Source organism: Mesoplodon densirostris, chromosome 11 (genome assembly GCF_025265405.1).
Source record: "Mesoplodon densirostris isolate mMesDen1 chromosome 11, mMesDen1 primary haplotype, whole genome shotgun sequence".
Classification (NCBI taxonomy): Eukaryota; Metazoa; Chordata; class Mammalia; order Artiodactyla; family Ziphiidae; genus Mesoplodon; species Mesoplodon densirostris.
Window position 1 is genome coordinate 69531082 of NC_082671.1, and position 20697 is coordinate 69551778.

The window sequence follows — 20697 nt, forward strand, 5'->3', positions numbered from 1 at the left end:
CCTGGGTGGTGGGGCTGTGAGTGGTGATTTTTCTTCCTTATTTTGACTTTTGTGCATTTTTCAGATTTTCGTAAGTGAACATGTATTGTTGCTTTTATAGTAAAGACATTAAAAATGAAAAAGAATTTGAATTTGGGAGTGGGAGTCTATGCAGCCTAAGATCTGCTGAGATATCTGAGAGGGAAGGTCAAACTCACCTCCAGGGAGTCAGAGAAGGTTCTGGGCTTGGGGTTGGCAACCCGAGTTCAGAACCAGGGCTGTGTGACCCTGGCAAATCACTCCACCCCTTTGGGCTTCAGTGGGGTCCCCTGGCAAATGGGGCCTGGTTCCCTACTTTACAGTAGCAAGAATAGCACAAGAACATGGCTTTCTAAGGACTTCCGGAACTCTGACCAAATGAACGTGATGGCATCGTTATTATCAGCTCCTGGGAAGGCCAGTTCTGCTTTCAGACACCTCAGGAAGATGAGAGCGTCTTTGTTAGGGAGTCCTTGGGAGTATTTTTGGCCCCTGAGGTACAGATGTTCCTGACTCATTTTGGAAAGTAAAACTGGGGTAATTTCCAGAAATGCATCAGTGTGTGGAGGCGGAGCAAGGCTAGGGGCTTGGAATTCTGGGTTCTGATCCCAGCTCTGTCCCCACTGCTGTGTGACCTTGGGCAAGTCACTCAGCCTTAGTGGCCTCAGCTTCCCCTATGCCACAGGCTCTGGACACAGAGGTCACTAAGACTCCTAAACTCTCTCTGTTCACATGAGGCCATCTCACCCTGGCCCTCAGGGGCAGGGACACAGGAGTCTGAGAGGCAGCCCCTTACTGGCTGGGGTCCCTGGAACCTCCCATGTGTGGCCTGTGACCTCATTTCCGGTCCATCATTCCCTGGGAGAGTGTGGGGTAGGATGGGTGGTTTGGGGGGGACATGTCCCAGCAAGTCTCTGGAAGCTCAGTCTGCATGATGGGATTACCCTCAGTTTCCCTCAGTGCCCGCTTTCACATTTGACCCCTCAGAGGGTCCAGCGGTGTAGGGAAGGGGGCAGAGGCTGCTTTCGGGCAGGCAGTGTGTACACGAAAAAGAGCGCCTGTGTATGCACAGCCCGCACATATGAGTGATGCGTACCACATTTCCAGCCAGGAGTGACAGTCACCCCATCCTTGGTGCCACGAGAGACCTCAGAACCTCAGTCCTGGACACTCCCAGCCTCCTACTCTGACACATAGTAGATGTGTCCAACAAACCTGTCACGTCCTGTTAGACGCAGATCAAGGACCTCAGACCTAATTATGGTCTAATTAACCTGATGGTTAACACGTGTCCAGTGCTTTCCACAGGAGCCATAGCTGTGAATCTTCAGACCCATTCTGTGAGACAGGCCCTGAAGCTCTTCAGCACTTACAGATGGGGAACTGGAGGATCAGAGGGGTTAAGAAACTCGCCCATGGTCACACAACTGGCATGGGGGCAGGGCCAGGATTTGAGCCCAGGCCACTTGGCTCGAGTCCACACTTGTGACCGTGATGCTTTGAGATCATTTAACCTCTTCCAGCTGCTGCTTTGGCATATGAGGAGAGCTCAGCACAGGCCAGTGGCTTCCCAAGGTCACACAGTAAATGAGTGCAGAGTGCAGATCCCAGACCTGCTCCAGAACCCTGGCTTTGGGGAATGGAGTCTTCGCACTTGAATGCGAGAGGGTCTGTCATAGTCATCCCTGACTTCTGTGCCCAGCACGGGCCAGTGGATAATACACCAAGTGGACCCAGGTAACTTCCTTGTTTGTCCATTCACTTATTCATCCATCTACTAAGATCCTTCTTGGTGCCAGACCCTACGCCTGGCCCTGGGGTATAGAGATGAACAAGACCCATCTTCTGCTCATAACCCAGGGACTTCCAGGAGGAGGTGACAGCTGAGATTTGATCAGAGGGAGGAGGGAAGAAAGGGTGTTCTGGGCCCAGGGAATGGCTGATGCATTGGGGGAACCCCCATGGTTTCTATGAGGGTTGCTGAAAGGGAAGGAGAGGAGGCTACCAGGGTCTGACGCCCCTGGGGGCCACTGACTGGGGGCCAGCTGCTCTGTCCACTGCCATCCACTCTGGAAGTCCAGGAGGGAGTGAGGGAGAGGGGATGCAGTTTGTGAAGGATGCGGTTCCTGCCTTCCCGGGTCACAAGTGGAAGGGGAAGTGACGGCTGGGGACTGGGGCTGGGTGGGGCTGAGGTCACAAGGCAGGAGGGGCGGTGGCAGAGCAGCACCCTAGCTCGGGCCTGGGGGCGGGACGGGCAGTTCTGCAAGTGTTAGTCCGTCAGAGGCAGGAAGGGGACAGGGAAGTGGACCCAGCGGCCAGGCTCCTCTGACGGCATCTCCTGCTGCTGCTTCCTCACTCACTTCCCGCTGGCCTTGTTGCTGTTTCTCCAATGCATACAGCTCCTTCCTACCTCAGGGCCTTTGCACCTGCTGTTCCCTCTGCCTCAAATGGCTCTCTTCTTTTTTTTTTTTTTTTTCTTTTTTTTTTCTTCTTTTTGCGGTATGCGGGCCTCTCACTGTTGTGGCCTCTCCCGTTGCGGAGCACAGGCTCCGGATGCGCAGGCCCAGAGGCCATGGCTCACAGGCCCAGCCGCTCCGCGGCACGTGGGATCCTCCCAGACCGGGGCACGAACCCGTATCCCCTGCATCGGCAGGCGGACTCTCAACCACTGCGCCACCAGGGAGGCCCGGCTCTCTTCTTTTAATCATTCACCTCTTAAATGTCACCTGCTCAGAGAAAACACCCGACCCCTCTGCACTGCACTGCCCCTTCCCCACACCCCTTCCCCCACCCAGGATCACTTGATTGTACATTATTGCCCGCATCACTGTCTGCCTTTTAAAAATAAATTTATTTATTTATTTTTGGCTGCGTTGGGTCTTCATTGCTGCGTGCGGTCTTTCTCTAGTTGCAGTGAGCGGGGGCTACTGTTCGTTATGGTGCGCGGGCATCTCACTGTGGTGCTTGGCTTGTTGCAGAGCACGGGCTCTAGGTGCGCGGGCTTCCGTAGTTGTGGCTCGCGGGCTTCCGTAGTTGTGGCTCGCAGGCTTAGTTGCTCTGGGCATGTGGGATCTTCCCAGACCAGGGCTCGAATCCGTGTCCCCAGCATTGGCAGGCGGGTTCTTAACCACTGCGTCACCAGGGAAGCCCCACTGCCTGCCATTTTATCGCCTATTTGCTCACTTGTTTTTTGTCTATTCCCCTTCTCAGGACATAAGCTCCATAAGGACAGGGTCTTGGTCTGTTTTGTTCATCACTGAATCCCTAGCTCCAAGCGCTGTGCCTGGCACACAGTGGGCCCTCAACGACATAGCACTGGGCACTCACTATGTGCCAAGCACCACCCTGTGGGCAATAACTCATTTAATTCTGCAAATGCCATGGGCGGTGCGGGGGGCAGTCCTGGATTGGTGGGGCCTGAAGCTGAATCATTCTTGGGATCTTTCAGGAAAACATATATGATTAAGAATATGAAATAGGAATGGTGCCTTGGATGGCGCCATGCAGATGAGGGGTTCTGGGGCTTGAAGCTCACCTGCTGCAGGGCAAACGTGCCCCTGCCTCTGGGTTGGAGGATTATCTCTATGTTACGTGTGAGGAAACTGAGGCACAGAGGTGAGGTTACTTGCCCTCTAGGCTTGCAGGTGGTAGCCCTGGGATTTGAACTCAGGAAGTCTGGATTCGAAGACTCTGGAAGGTTTGGATGCTATAAAGCTTTTACACTTGTTGAGCACATAAATGATTGGCTGGTCTTCAACAAATGATTTACCTTCTCAGGCCTCAGTTTCCTCATTTGGAGCATGAGGGTGTACCCTGGATGGGCAGGAGGGCAGCTCAACACCCCTTCTCTTATCCTCTTATCTATCAGGGGTTTCAGTTGAGTGGAAGGATTCTGGAGTCATTCATTCATTCATTCTTTTGTTCATTCCCTAGACACCTGAAGCTCTATTACATGCCAGGCCCTGCACTAGGCACGGAGGATAAAGCAGTAAAAACACAGTTGCTCTTGGCAGGGAGCTCGTGTGATAATGAAGAAGGCACACAACAGAAAAAGGAGACATAATTTATCATCATCATTAGGAGGTGGAAATTCGATGGAGAAAAATAAAGCAGGGAGTAGGTGGCACTGGGGCTGAGAGTTGAAAGGGTGAGGGAGCGAGCCAGGAAGACATCTGGGAGGAAAAGCAATCCTAGGCAGAAGGAATAGCATGAACAATGGCTCTGAGGAAGGAATGTGCTTGATGAGTTTGGGGAAACTGCTGGAGTGGAGTGAAGGAGGGGTGAGTCGGGGGAGCTGAGGTCAGGTAGGTCGCGGGGGCAGCGCGTGGAGGGCCTGTGGGTCGCCGTCAGGTCTTGAGGGAGATGGGAGACACTGGAGGGCTTTGAGAAGAGGTGTCTCTGCTCCACGGGTGCGCTCTGGCTGCTGTGCAGAGAACAGACCGCAGGGTCGAGGGCAGAAGCAGGGAGACCAGTCAGCAGGCTACTGAGTTGTCCAGGCAAGAGGTAATGGTGGCCCAGATTAGGGTGGTGGGTGGAGATGTGAGAAGCAGTTGGATTCTGGATTTTTTTTTAAATTTATTTTTGGCTGTGTTGGGTCTTCGTTACTGTGCGTGGGCTTTCTCTAGTTGCGGAGAGCGGGGGCTACTCTTTGTTGCGGTGCGCGGGCTTCTCATTGCAGTTGCTTCTCCTGTTGAGGAGCACGGGCTCTAGAGTGCAGGCTCAGTAGCTGTGGCACGTGGGCTCAGTAGTTGTGGCTCACGAGCTCTAGAGCGCAGGCTCAGTAGTTGTGGTGCACAGGCTTAGTTGCTCCGTGGAAGTGGGATCCTCCAAGACCAGGGCTTGAACCCACGTCCCCTGCATTGGCAGGCGGATTCTTAACCACTGCGCCACCAGGGAAGCCTGGATTCTGGATTATTTTGAACGTCAGTCCAACAGGATTTGCAATGGGTCGTGTTCTAATTAGTTACAGCTACATAACGAACCAACCCCACACTTAGTAGCTTAAAACAACAAGAATCATTTTATTATTTCTCATAGTTTCTGTGAGTCATGAATTTGCAATGGGCTTGGCTGGGTGGCCTGGCTTAGGGTCCCTCATGCAGTTGCAGCCAGTGGCTGCAGTGTGTGCTGGCCAGATGTCCTTCTCCTCCTCCTGTCCTCTCTGGGCCCTTCCGTTTGGTCTCTCTATGTGGACTGATTGGGCTTCCTCCCAGCATGGCGGGGCTCAGAGCTCCAGAGATGAGTGTCCCAAGAGAACCCTGCAGAAGCTGCACTGCGTTTTCTGACCTCGCTCAGAAACCACAGAGCATTGCTTTTGCAAATTCCAAGTCCATCCAGATTGGAGGAGAGGGAACATGGGAGGAGCATGTCTCCATGGGAGGAGGGTCAAGGTTGTGCTGTAAGAAGAGCATGTCACATCTGTCACGGATTGGAGAAGCGGCATTTGAGTGCTGTCACTGTGCAAGGATACCGAATCACTCAGCATCTTCACATCTCCGCTTCCTCATTTGTATGAGGGAGCAGCTACATCCTAAGGATGGGATTCCTTCCACGTGAGCCATGACTCTCACAGGGCCGGGCCTCAGTGAACGAGAGCTTCCCCTCCCCACTTCTTGCCAACCATGTTCGCTCCGCTCTGTGCAGCCTGGAGAGGTTCTCCTCTGCTGGGAAGATGGAAACAGCCAGGCTTTGAGCGGCTGTGCCTCTTGGCGGCTGTTAACTCTGTGCCATCTGCCTGAGCCTGGGCTGTTCTCTTCCTTGTGTGTGTGCACAGGTGTGCTTGTGCTTGTGAGTGCATGCACACCCACGCACTCAGGTGCCTCTGGGCGTATCTCTCTCCCAGGCAAGCCATCGACGTCTCCTGACCTCGTGCTCCATGACGGCCCCCTCAGTCTCCGGTCACCTCAGCCTCTGGTCAGCTGCTCCAGTGGAAACCTCGCCTTGGCTGCCACAGCCAGATGCTCACCTGGTCCTGAGGGTTCCTCTCAAACCCTCCACCTTTCCTGGACCAGGCCTGTCACCACCACCTCCATCCTGCCAGGTCCCTCCTTCCCCCTTGGCCCTCCTCGCCAGGACCAACACAGCAGCTGGCACCGCCTCCTCAAATGCAGGTGTGATCACGTCACTCCCCTGCTTACACAGAATTCTAGAAAGTGCAACATTACCGTACGAGAAGGCAGGCCAGTGGTTGCCAGGGGCGAGGGATGAGATTCACTAGGAAGGACCCCGAAGGAACCTTTAGGGTGAGGTGGTGGTTACACCACTGTACACATTTGAGGCTTGACCACTGGTGACTCTCATGTGTGTGCATGACACCCTGATAGAGCTGACAACAACAAAACTATCCATTCACGCACTTGTTGAACACCTACTGTGTGCCTGGCACTGGTTTAGGCACACTGAGGCACAGCAGTGGACAAAACAGACAAGATCTCGTTCCTCATGGGTGCAGAGAGGTGGCAGATGAAATAACTACAAGAACTAAAGCAGGCAGTGCTGCTATGGGGAACTTCAAAGCTGCCTGGGAGACGGGAGGGACAGCCCATTTTGAGGCCTTCAGTGAGCTGTCCCCTCACCATTGCTTCCTCCCAGAGGTCTCCCTTTTTTAAAAATGTTTATTGGAGTAGAGTTGATTTATGATGTGTTAGTTTCTGCTGTACAGCGAAGTGAATCCGTTATTCACATACGTATATCCACTCCTTTTTTAGATTCTTTTCCCATATAGGTCATTACAGAGTATTGAGTAGAGTTCCCTGTGCTATACAGTAGGTCCCTATTAGTGATCTATTTTATATATAGTAGTGTGTATATGTCAATCCTAATCTCCCAATTTATCCCCACTCCCCACTTTCCCCCCGGTAACCATAAATTTGTTTTCTACATCTGTGACTCTATTTCTGTTTTGTAAATAAGTTCATTTGTACCATTGTTTTTCAGATTCCACATATAAGTGATATCGTATGATAATTGTCTTCCTCTGACTTACTTCACTCAGTGTGACAATCTCTAGGTCCATCCATGCTGCTGCAAATGGCATTATTTCATTCTTTTTTATGGCTGAGTAATATTCTATTGCATGTATGTACCACATCTTCTTTATGGATTTGAGAGGTCTCCCTTTGAGGCTGTTCCCCAGTGGCCCGGGGTGGAGCCAGGCTCTGGGAGTAGGGTCCCAGCAGGAGGAGATGCCAGTGGGAGGAGGCACGTGCACACCCGGGCACACTCACACACATGTACCTCTTGGCTCTACCACACACGTGATAAGAGCTGATGCGAATCAGTCTTCCCAGCAGCCCTTGGAGACAGGTCATGATCCCATTTTATAGATGGGGAGCTAGGTAGTTGCCCCACCTAAAGACTGAGCCTGACCACAGAGGGCTGGGATCTGAAGCCAGGCTCTGGGGTCTGGTGTCTGTGGCTCTTTGTAGAGACCAGCAGGTACTGGGGACACCAGTTTCCAGTGTCTCCTGCCCATCCAGAGGCCCTGTGTCCCACACATGTGCAGCACCTCAGAGTTTACAGAGCTGTCTCCCATCCTGAGATGGAAGTAGGGTGGGTCGATTACCCCTGTTCTGAAGAAGAGAAAACTGAGGGAGAAGGATGGTTATGGGTCTTGCTCAAGGTCACGTGGAGGTTAATGGCACAGTCAGGACTAGACTCCACTTCCCTGACTCCTGGTCCACTGCTCGGGCCCTGCCCTCCAGGAGTGTTGAGCTGCTGGTCACTGCCAAGTGCACCGCCTTCCTGCTGAACAGACTCAGTAGGAGTTTTCTGGAGAGCTGTGGGCAGAGGGAGGTGTGAGTGGGCACTGGTGGATCAAGGGCACGGGGCGGGGAGCCTTTCCAAAGATGCGGAATGTCCAGCCTGGTCTTGAGGGGGCTCTGGGGTGGAATGGGAATCTGAGCCAGCCCCTGTGAGGGGCCGGATGTCCTGGGTCCTACAATCATTCTTGGGACTGGCCCTTGTGGGGACCCAAACACAGCAGGTGTGCCTCATCCAGGCCCATCTGATGGTGGCGGCTTGTCCCAGCCAGGGGAACAGGGACTAGGGAAGACTCTGGAATCTGGACCCCTGAGGGAGAGCAGGGTCAAGGCCTGGGGCGAGAGGAACCCAAGCAGACTCTGTGCCCCTGTCGGTGAGAGGGCCACGTCCCCTTGGCACCTGTCTGGAGGTGAGGAGTGCTGGCCTCGGAAGTGCGGCTTCCAGCCCATCCTTGCTCTCTGTCCTCTGCAGGAGGCCGTGCCTGGCCAAGCATTGTTTGCAGGTTTAAAAATAAAGGCATCTTGGCCTGGGCCCTGCTGGCAGAGGGGAGGAGGGGGCCTGAAGGGCGTCTTGTTGGAAAAGACCTCGCCAGCTCCACCACCAGCAAAGCTGGGAGTGTGGGGGGTCCCCAGAGAATTGCTGGCCCCTCAGCTTTCCTGCCATATGAGAGACACAGGAGGGTGGGTGTCTGGGTGCTGGCTGCCCTCTCCTCAGCCACTCAAGTGTGCCTCTCACCCTCACCAGATGCTTCCAACAACCTGGGGCTGCTGGGGTACACTAGCACCCCAATACCCTCTTTGCTCTACCCGCTAACAATGATAGATATGTCCCGACAGCCCTGGTGGGGAAGGCACTATTATTGTTACCACTGGACAAGTGAGGAAATCAAGGCTCAGAGAGGTTTAGTAACTTGGTCAAGGCCACACAGCTCATCAGTGGAGGAGCCAGGACTCAACAGAGGTCTGTCTGACTCCTGAGCCAGGACCCTAATCAGGTGCCCCACTGCCCCTGGCCACTCCAGTGCTCCATCTCTCCCGGTCTCTGGTCCCAGCACAGCAAAGAAGCTTGCTATTCCCCCTAGGCGGCCAGGGGACGTAGGGATAGGGAAACCGAGCAGGAGAGGGGAGAGGAGGGAGGGAACCAACAGACAAGGAGCGCTGGAGAGTGCCAGGCCCTGGGGGTGGGGTGGGGGTTACCTTATTACATTCTCACCCCAAGTCCTTGTGCAGGGGGATCATCTTCATTTTGTAGATGAGGAAACTGAGGCCCAGAAAGTCCATCACTGTCAAGATGGGATTTGAACCTAGATCAGCTTCGGCCCAAAGCTCTTTTCCTCACTCCTGTTATAGTAGGAATCTCAAAGAGCACTATCTCCCCTCACCCCCAACAGGGTTGCAGGGTAAACCTAGAGGCACTGAGGATGTGGGCCTGGAGGGAAGAGTGGGATGGGGGCACTGTTGCTAGGGAACCAGCCTCCCTGCTCCTGGAGGGATGGTGAGTAGACCGTCAGCAGTTCTGGAAGCCCCGGGGGCTGCTCCAGCGTGGGATATCCCCGACCTGAGAAGCGGCAGGCAGGGCCCAGCCCTCCCCTGCCTCCCGGCTGACAGCCACCCCATTCCAGACAAGATCCGGTGATTCCCCCATCCGCCCCCGAGGCCTCTACCAAGGTTGGCACACTGCTGCTGGCACCAGAAAGCCACATTCCAGAGGCCCTCACAACTCCCTGTCAACGCCAGAGTCTTGGCAGTGCAGGAGAGCGGGGGCTTCTGAGAGGGGAGAGGGCTGTGGTGGGGGAGGATTGTGGGAAGGGCCTGGCCATCCCTAGTTTACTCACCCCCTCCCCAACCAGAGCAGGCAGGGGCCACGGCACAGCCTACAGACTGGGAGAACTGGGCTGAGGGTAGCCTCTCAGACAGGATGCTCTTGAAAGAACGTATCCTTTTCAGGTGGCAAGGCACCTCTTACTACCTCCTATAAAAGGTTTTCCAGGCAGAGCTCCAACTTGCTGTGTGACCTTGGGCAAGACACATACCTTTTCTGGGCCTCAGAGACCCATGAGAGGACTAAAGCAGGTACATTTTGAAGGTGCCCTCTAGAAAACAGCTTTTATTGTGCCAAGATGTTAGGCTTCAGCATCCTCCCTGGTCTCCCTGCTGTCCCGTCTCTACCCAGCAGCCAACAGATTCTCTTAAATCTGTGAGTCAGGCACGTGGCTCATTGTCCTGGGGGAGGGGAGCGCCTCTCACACAGGGAATGTTACCCTGGCTTCTTCTCCATGTGGCCCCTGTTACCTCCTTTTCCTGCAACTGCCCACCCTTATCCCTACTGGGAGTGGTCTCCTGGCCCCCTGGCTGCCCCAACTCTACAAGTTTCTTCTCTCCAAGGCGTCCGCCCTCCTCCTTCCTCTAGCCTGGAGGTCTTGGCACCACCCAGATCTTCGAATAGCTCTTTCTGGTCATCCAAGACCCAGCTCAAATGTCACCTCTAGAGAGGCCTTGCCTGCCCCCTTTCTCTAAAGCCGGGCCCTCTGCCCACGTTTCGCGATCACATCTCTCTGATTTCTTTCCTTCATAACATGTGTCACAATGGAGCCGATCTTGGTCGTTTATTGTTTACTTGCTGATTGTCCTTCTTCCTCTGATCTGTTTACTCCAGGAGGGCAGGGTTATCTTCTTTCCCAGCACTGGGCCCAGCACAGAGCAGGCACTCGATACATCTTTTTTGAACGGGGTGATGAGACTTTGTGTTTCTTCCAACACATCCAAGCCCCTGGGTTGTCAATGTGAGCCCCTTCCCTGGGTGCTTGCTGCTCCCTCCCTCTGTGGCCTCCCCCAACCCAGGCTTGTGGTAAATTTCCTGGAGACTCAGCTCTGGACCAAAGCAGGCGGAAGGGCTGGGCAGGACAGGAGGGAGAGAGGGAACTAGGACTCATGACCCCTGATCCTCTGGCTTTTCGTTCCCCAAGGGCAAAAGCGCAGCCCTGGACCTGGAAAACCCCTGGGTCTGGCTGCTGGGCAGGAGGTTCCGGGGTGACCTCATCGCCTTGAAAGGAGGGCAGCAGGGGCAGGAAGCAGAGGACGCATCAGATGGGCTAAATTTAGAGCATTTGATTCAGCCCAGGCAGGACAATATTCCTGGAGTCCCCATTGTTTGTGAGGGGCCAGAGGGCAGGCTGTCCACTGAATGGCTGGGTCTGAGCCATGCCAAGCTGTCTGGGCATGCAGGGGTGGGGGGGCGGCCGCCCCCTCCCTGCTGGAGGAGAAGCCAGGCCGAGGGTCAGCAGGGCAGAGCCAGGTGGGGTGCAGACACAGGGGGTGCTGTCCTTGGGATTAAGGCCAAAGGTGGGAAGGAGGATGCCTCACAGATGAGAAGGGAGCTCTGGGTAGCCCTGATTGCAGCTGCTCCGCTGTGCGACCCTCTCAACAGCCAGGACAGCCATTAGTCTTCCCCACTGCTCTGCCATTTTACAGCCGGGGTGGGGCTCAGATTTAAAGAATGAGTTGCCGAAGGCCACATAGATGCCCTGTATCCTGACTCCCATCCAGGGTCCACAGCAATCAGCTGTACCCCCAGCCTGCGGCCCTCCCACCAGGACAAGTGCCCTCTCCCCGGCTTAGCCCTCTCCCCAGCAAGCCAGGCAGCCACAGTGGGACAGGAGAGGGTGGCTCAGCCTGCGCAGGCTCCAGAACCTGTTGCCATGGCAACATGGGGTCCAGGCCTGCCCTGCTCTGGAGATGAGCCTGAAGCTGAGGACTTCCTTGGGCTAGCAGGCAGTGTGGGCTGGGGCTGCCTTCTGACCCCCCCACCGCCTGCCAGAGCCCAGGACTGGGCCAGCAGCCTGGCCTAGCTGCCTGGACTGATCACACTGGCTAAGCCGGTGATCCTTGAGGGTGTCCTGTTTCTGAACCCATGCCTCATGTCCACACCACGGCTGGGCAGCCAAAAGAGGGTGGGGATCGTCCCTCGTTCACGGCCACCCTGGTGGGGGAAGGCTCAGCAGCCCAAGTGTCCAGGAACCTCGTGCTCCTGTCTAAACTCCTACCACCCGTCCTGCAAGTCCCACTGAGGCCCAGGGAACTCCTTGGGCCACCTGCCTTGCAAATGGGGGAAGGGGACCAGAAGTTCCAAGAGACCTGCTCTTCCCACTGACTGTGACAGGTGAAGGGAAAGGACCCAATGCTTCGATGCTCAGAACTTGGCCCCTGCTCTCCGTCCCCTTCCCAGCTCAGGGAGGGCTTCGGGAATGAAGCCCACCCAGTCCACCCTGTCCCGTGTTCCAGGTGAGTGAACTGAGGGTCTGAGCTAGGAAGAGGCTTGTCTGAGACCATGCGTGGGATGGCAGCTTTGCCCATCCTCCTGGGCTCTGCCCACTGCGGGTCTGCGGGCACCAGATCTCCTCTGCCTGAAGCCCCACTGCCCTGCCCGGGGCGGCGGCCCAAGGCTGTTCGCTGCTCCTCTTGATTTCACATCATGACTCATGTTATCATGTTCTCAGGAGCTGAGTAACCACCTGAGTTATTTATACCCTGGCTAAGCAGGCTTCCTTCCCTCCTCCCAGAACGCAGGCAGGCAGGACGGGTGGGGGTAGGGAGGAACCTGGGAGGGGGGATGTGGACTGGGAAAAGACAACTGAGCCCCCTCCCACCATATCCCCTCCCCTGGGGTACCACCCCCATAAAGCGCCCAAAAATAGCGGTGACTATCCCAGCACAACAGGATGGGCCTGTATCTATGGCATCGATTTATAGGTATTATGATGGTTTGGGGAGGGGGGAATTCCTTTCCAGAGCGAGTCACCCGTCTGGAAAAATAAAGAAGGAAAAAGCTGAAATTTTTTCCTTCCATCAAAACAGGAAGGAGCTGGGAGAGGTGGGGGATGGACGGAGAAATGATAGGTGGAGGCCGAGATGCATCCTCCACCCTGTGGTGGTCTTCTGGGAGGGGAAGCCCCCCGGATGTCTGCACACAGGACCCCAGTGACCTTGGGGGCTGGTGCTGAGTGTCCCCCATGTGGGCCATCGGCGGCTGCCCGGGGCATTTTTTCCTCCCTGACTCCCAGGCCGGTGTGCTTTCATGGACACACACGGATGCCCACGTGCACACAGACCCATGTCCTCCCCCGACATCACACAGACACACACGCCTATCTCCGCACGCCCCCCCACCAGAGCCCACAGGAGAAAAGATCTCACTCTGGGTGGGTGGAACTTGGGGAGGGGTCTGCCTTTCTGAACTTTGTTTTTCCCTCCCCTTGAGCACTGCCCTGGGAGTCCTGTAACTTAAGTTCAAATCCTGCTTTGCTCCAACTCTAACGGGCAGGGTGATCTTAGAGAAGTCAGTTTCCCTCTCTGAGCCTCAGTTTTCTCATCTGTAATAAGGGTATGGTCATCCCCATGGTGCTTCCCTCTGGGGCAACCTGTGGGGACCGCCTTGTCCAAGTGAGGGGAATCACAACCACAGCTCCCGTTTACCCAGCGCTCTCTCTGTGCTAAGCACCTACATTCGGTCGCTGGATTAACCTCGTGACCAAATGTGGAAGGTTCCAGAATCATCCTCATCTATGGCCCAGAGGGCAGGGACTAGCCAAGGGTCACATAGCTGGGATGTGGTGGAGGCTGGTTGTGAACTCTGGGCTCCTCAGCATGGTTCACATCCAAGGAAGAATGAAGGAGATCCTGTCAGAGCCCCGAAGCAGGGGTGGAAGAGGAGGAGGAGAGGGAGGAGGAAGGTGGCCCAGCTTCCTTGGGCCTCAAGTTCCCACTGGGTCCATTGATGACAACTCCGTGGCTTCAGCAGGGATGTGCCTGGTGGCCAGGGAGCGTTATGCCCGCTGCCATGGTGGGTACTACTAAGACGATTAGTCACTCCCGCCGGGCTGCCCTGTTTGCTTGTTGACTTACATAAGCACCGCCTGAGAGTGTTTGTACAGTTGTCTCAGTCTTTCTGTCTTCCACCTGCCTGCCTCAGCCTGTAAGCCCCTCAAGGGCAGGGGGCTCCAGAGAGGTGAGCTGGTAATGCAACACCCAATTCCCTGTGAGGACAACTCCGGGGCACCACACGGGGCATGTCTGAACATACTCCCCACGGCCAGATTATGTTGGGACCCCATTAGGCAGATAAGCACGTTAAGGTCTTGGACTGTTCTCCTCCAAGCCCAGCACTGGACTGGCCCAGGACGGCTACCCCAGCAGGTGTAGCTCTGAAGTCCATAGCACTGGTTTACATCTGGGTTGGCCACCTCCTGATCATGTGAATCAGGGAAGTTGTGTGATCTCTCTAGGACTCAGTTTGCTTGTCTGTGGAATGGGGATAATATACTTTGCTCTCCCTGGATTGTCAGGTGGTTCAGGGGTTGAGCAGTGAAATCACGGTGTTGGACCATTTTGGACCCATGCTTTAAGTCAGTGCTCTTCAAACTGTACACATAGATCACCAGGGGTCTTCTTAAACTTCAGATTCTGACTCAGCAGGTATAGGGTAGGTCTGGCACTGTGCATTTCTAACAAGCCCTCTGGGGATGCGGCTGCTGGTTGGTGGGCCTCATGTGAGGAGCAACGGTGGAGGTCTGGACCACGATGAAAATGTACTAACTGCACTACATGTTAAGTAAGCGTGCGGTGCCGGGCACTGGGCTGGCGCCTTCACAACATTTATCCCATTCCATCCTCAGAGGAGTCCTGCAAGGCAAATGTGGCTATCCCAGACTCCAGATGAAGAAACTGAGGCTCAGAGAGGTCGATGCCCTGCCCAAGGACACACAGCCAGTAACTGGCACCTGCAGGGTCTCAAAGGCAGGCCTGCGGGGCTTACCCAGCAGGGTCCTTGTCCATCAATCCAAACCCTTCCCGCCCGCATCCAGCACCCACACCCCCACCCCCCGCCGCTCACGGTCCCTGCCTTCAAGAAACTCACCCTGGTGAGGACCTAAGACACACCTAAGGACGTGGCAATAGCCTCAAGTGGCCTCCAGGCAGTGGTGAGAAGGGACAATGTGCTAGGGGAAGGGAAGAGAACTCACCCCCAGGAAAAGCTCCCAGCAGGCAGGCAGGCTGGGTGAGGAAGTGGGTGAGCCCTGGGTTGGAGAGGAGCGTGAAGGGCACCATGGGAGGGGACACCATGAGTAAAGGTGTGATTTGGGGTAAAAATAAGCCATCGGCTATTCCTTGTGAACCCCAGTCTCACCCAGCCCTTTCCCTCCCAACCATGTGCTTCCGGCCCTCTCCCATGGAACACGCTTCCAGAATCACTGCCCTGGGGGCCTTCTCCACTGCAGAGGAGGGCCAGGGGTCCCTGGAGTTGGCAGACTGTCACCCATTTCTGTCCTTGACTCACTGCATGACTTTGGGCAAGTCACATGATGTCTCTGAACCTCAGATGTCCCTTGTGAATGCCCGCAGCTTGTACTGCGGGGTCAGGGTCTTGAACATCGAAGCCGTGTCAGCCCTCCTCCCAAAGGGGAGCTTCTTAATGGCGGTGGTGGGAGATGGGGATGTGGGTGGTAAGCTGAGGCAAGGGAGAGAGGAGGACCAGGACAGGACCATGCATACCTCCCACATGCATTCCCTTTCTAGCAGCCTCTAGGGTCCCCTGCCTGGTACGGTGGGGCATCACTTATGAGGCTCCTTCAGCAAGGGGTCCAGACCAATGCCCACCAGAGGGCCCTCCCCAGAGAGGGGTGGAGCTAGGCCAAAATCTGTGGGTGAGTGAGAGCAGGGCTCAGGTGAACTGGGCACTTGGGTGTTTTCCTCTTTGCCTGGCTGGCAGATGGGCGTAGATATCCAGAGAGTGATGCTGGCACCAGCTGCCGAGGTTCAAATCCCAGCTCTGCCCTCACTCATCCCTAACCTTGCAGAGCTGCCCCAGGCCTTGGTTTCCCCATCTGTAAAATGGGGGTGATCACGGCTCCTCTCTTGAGGCTTAACTGAGTGAATACACCTGAAGGGCTTGGAGCAAGTTGTCAAGAAAGTGAGTGCCATGTAAACATTTGCTCTTATAAATATTGATGAAAACTTGTGACTTTTACACTGTGGCTGGGTTCCCATTCTTTGGACAGGCCCTTTGTGTTTCCTGCCGTTCCAAATATATTCCTCTGGGAAGCTGGTAAGGGTCTATGTGCTGTTCTAGCTGGACCCCCACCAAGGGGGCTGCCTGTTACCTGCCTGTCCCCATCCCTTCCAGAATTCCTAGTCAAATCTTCAGCACCCGGCAGCCAGGACACCCTGATTTGGAGAGGGCCGGCTAACCCAGATCTTGCAGGCAGTTTCCCGGCCTTGGGGTAGTGGGCGGGTTCCACGGGCCACGGCGTCCAGCCCTGCACAGCCTCCTTCATCTAGCTTGCGAAATTTGTTTACTTTTCTGCGTGCAAAGTGACATGAAAAGCTGGGCGGCTCTGATCCAGGCCACACAGGGAGGCATCATGTAACAGGGAGATGGCACAAGTGTGGGTTTTGGCATGACAGTCCTGGATTCAAATCCTGACACTGTGACTTCCTTGCTGGGTGATGCTGGGCAAGCTAGTATCCCTCTCTGAGTCTCAGTGCCCCCTCCCCCAGGTATGAACACGATGACAAGAGCACCAGCCCTCCAGGAAGCGGGTAAGGCCACAGCCAGCCTTGTTCCTTTGCTGCTAAAATGGTAATAATTGCTGTACTTCTCTCAATGCTGTCAGTTCTGGTAAAGCTCTTGGCCCAGGGCCTGGCCCAGGGTGAATGCTCTGGAAGTGAGGTTGTCACAATTATCAGGGTGTACCAGGCCCAGCAGGTGAGCACCAAAAGGTGCAGTGAGAATGACCCTTCTCTAAGGGAGAGCCAACCAGGTCCCGGGTGGGGTCATCTCCCAGCCTGTCTGGCCCAGGTCCCCTCACCCTGGGGTGCTTCACTCCATTTCCAGCCAGCTTCCAGGACAGGTAGATCAGAGCTGCCCGTCCAAACATCCTCTTCCTTGTCTGGAGACTGAAGGAGCTAAAAATGCATTGCCTTGGCCCCAGGAAAACAAACACGACGCTTCCCTTGCCTTTGTATACAGGACACGAGGCCCAAGGCCGCAGAGGCAGTGTGGTGGGCTCCTCCAGGCTTCCCTAGGCCTGGGGGCAGGCGGTCTGTCTATCTGCCTTCCTGGGGTCTCTTCTGCCTCCTTGTTACTCACGGCCATAGTGGCCAGGGCCTCACCAGGGTGGGGGGTCTCTAACAGAAGTGGCGGGGCACTAGGTGAGGACACCCCCCACCCTGCGCCCCAAGGTGACATGCTTGTGGCCTTCCCAGCTGTGTGCTCCACTCCTAGCCCTGCATCTGGAACTCACAGGTGGGTGTGTACGTGCACGTACACGTGCAGCTTGCAGTGATAATAATGATCACAGGGATAACTGACAACATACTTGGAGTGTCCACTCCTGCCTTCAACACAGGATATGTTAACTCATTTGACTCCATGAGGTAATTACTATAGTCATCCACGTTTTACAGATGAGGAAACTGAGGCTCAGAAAGGTCGAGTGACTTGTTCAAGGTCACAGGCTAGTAAATGGTAGAACGGGGGAGTTGAACCCAGGCAGTCTTTGCTGGGAAGACTTGTCCCTTGCCCTAAGCCTCAGTTTCCTCATCTGTAAAATGAGCACATGTGATGTAATACCTCTCTCCCTGGGTGACCGTGAGGGTGAAGCAAGGGCAAAGGCCTTGCTGATGGGGAGTCAGGGGACCGGCCAATGAGGGGGCTGGGGGAGCTGATGGCGGCTACAGGGCGTGGGCGTAGAGGATGCACTTTGCCATCATACAGCCTGGGCTGGGGTCTCAGGCCATTTGTGGGCTGGCCTTGGACTGTTCCCAGTTTGGAGGTCCAGTTCCTCTTCCGTCAAGCTGGGAAAAGCAAACTTGCCTGGCGTGGGTGTTCCCAGGGCTCCCTCAGCAGAGTGGCGATGCCCAGGACACATCATCCCCACCCTTCTGGACTTGAGGGCACAAGTCTGCCCGCGGGATTGAAGCCAGCTCTTTCCTCAGCCCCTGGCCCCCAATCCCATGGTGTGAGATGCTTTAAATGGACGAGACCTTAGATTGCTCTAAACACAGTCCAAAAGCCCCCAGCCTTGGGCAGGCCCCCTCCAGCACCTAGCTGAGGGCTGTGGCTCCTCGGTTTTCCACGTGGCTCAGACCTACTGGGAGTGGAAGGGGTGAGAGTTATGGGAGTGTGGCCCCCCACCCTGCAAAACCTGCTCCCAGCCCTCCTGGCAGCCTGATTCCTCAGCGGCCCCAGTGCCATAGATGGGTTGGGGTCTTCCCGGGGTCTGTGAGGGCAGTGCCCCTCAGATATCCTGTGCATCTCAGTTTAGAGGCTCTTGTTACAAGCTCCACCCCCCCCCCCCAGCTCCTTCCACTCTTCAGGAGGGTGGAACCAACAGGCCAGGAAGAAACAGGCAAGATATTTACTCATTCATTCGTTCCTTCAGCAGACATTTATTGAGCAACTATTGTAGGGCAGGAGCTGGAACGGGCGTCAGTCTAGTGCTAGACCCATATATGGACAATGACAATACTGTGGGGGACATGCTCTGGGGACCCAGAGCAAGCACCAAGTCTGGGGGTTCTTCCTGGAGGAGGTGTCAGCTAAGCCGAGCCTGACAGGAGGAAAAGGAGGGGGTGTTCTTCCCCCACCCCCAACATTGGCATGGTGTCTGCAATGAGAGGTGCTACAGGAAAGGGGTTCTGCTCAGCATGGCATTCAGGCCCAGGTGCCACGTGGTCCCTGCTGCCTCTGCTGTCCCAGTCCTGCCGCTTCTAACCAGTGCGCAAAGCCATCTCAATTTATGTCTGCCTCACTCAAGAGCCTGGCGGTCCCAGAGTGCCAGGACTGGCTCTCCTTCCCCTTTCCATTTCCCAGTGCTTCCCACAGGGCCCGCAAACCGTAGGTGCTCCCAGGAGCCCTCCCCCATCACATCCCCCCTGAGGCTGAGCTGTGTGCTCCCTCTTTGTGCTCCTACAGCACTTTGTATGTGAGTCAGAGCTCATATTGGTACAGTACTCTCAGCTGGTAACGTGCTTTTGCAGGTATTCGTGTGTTTGATGCTCACCGAAGCCCTGTGTAAGAAGTGTCGTTGCTGTCATCGCCGCCAGGACACAGCACAGCATGGTGGCTGAAGCGAGTGTGTGGGCTCTGCAGCTGGACTACTTGGGTTCCAGTCCTGACTCCACCACTACGTGACCTTGAACAAGTTGCTTCACCTCTCTGTGCTTCGATGTCTCCATTCATAAGATAAGAGTAAACGTATCTCATTGGAGCATTGAGAAACCACATGCAGAGGAAGAAGAACACTACCCACCATAAGGACACCTCGATAACAATAGTGGTAGCTATGGTCAATTATCAATAAGGATACAGAAGATCAAGGTCAAGAACACCTAGCTGTCCAGTGCAGCAGGGTTTTATCTCTAAGTCTCTAGACTTCAAATCTTGTGTTTTGGGATTATCTTCCCATCTCCCCCACCCCATTTCCCTTGTCACCCTGTCTCCTAATTTATCTGTTTATGTATCTGTCTGTCCTTCTGCACGGGGGCTCCTCCAGGGCAGTATCAGCATCATGCCGTCTCCCCAGTGCCTGGAACAGTGTCTGAGGGAACACGCAAAAGCTTTGTCGAAGAAACGATGGACTCCATGTGCCAGGCATCCTGCTCTGGGCTTCCACATGGATTACTTTATCTGAGCCTCCAGACCACTCCATGAAGTAGATAAAAATCTTTCTACAACTGTATTGAGCTACAATAAAGCACTTATATGTGTGAATACTCGTGAACTCATAATCACCAGCAAAGATGACAAACCTTTCCAACACCCCTAAAAATTTCCCATGCCTCTTGGAAATCCCTCCCTCCCTCCAATTATAGCCGTCTCTCCAGCGTATAGGGAAGGAAATCGAGGGACTGAGAAGTTAAACTTCCCAGAGACACTTGGCCAGCAAGTGGCCACTGCAGTATTTGAACCAAGGTGACCTGCCCCTGGCCCGCCTCTTGGCCACTGTGCCATGCTGCCTAGGCAGTAATGGGCAGAGGGCGGGTACGTGTGGCTGTTTGTAGAGAGGCCCTCCTGGGACATCCACCCTCCCTGCTGCCCCTGCTCAGGGCCAAGAAGACAATTCATGAAGAGACGGTGAGTGTGCCTGTCTCAGTGACTAAGGGTGTGTGCCCACGTGAGGAGCAGGCTGCCACCCCGTAGGGATGTTTGGGTACAAAGGACAGATGACACAGACAGCACAACGGGACCAGATAAAGGTGTCCTAGAGCCAGGAGCTGGGCGATGCGGCGAGTGGGTCTCGTGGTGGGTGCTGGGATCAGCATGCGAGCGTGTGACTCTGTGACTGTCAGCGTATGACTGCTGAAGGAAGGGACATAGCAGCTCCCGGAGCTGGGGGGCGGAAGGCGTTAACTGTGTGAATGCTGGCTTGGGTGGGGGGCCCTGGGTCTCCAACCCGTGGGCTGAGAGAGGTAGTAAACATCAGGGTGACTGGAGGATCATGATGGCGGCCCTGCAAGGATGCTGCAGGGTTGTGGAGGTTTGTGTGACTCTGCAGTTCAACAAATTCAAATTCAACCAATGCCAGCAACGCCTGTTGTGTGCCAGGCAACCAGCTAGGAGGAGGAGACGTGCACCCAGCTTTCAGCTGAATGGTACTGGCTGCAGGCTTTGTGTGATCACCTTGTGGCTTTTTGGGGGCTGGATGCTTTTTGCCCTTTCTGCCATTAAGTCCTCACGATAACCCTATCCCACTTTGAGGTAAGATGGAGGAGCACAGAAAGGAAGTGACTTGCCCAAGGTGACCCAGCTACTCAGCACCAGGGCAGGATCTGCAGAGCCTGAGCCCTTCACCACCATGCCTGTGCTATGGTACAAATGTCTGGTCCTGGAGGTGCGGGCTTGCACTTCTGCAAGCCAGCA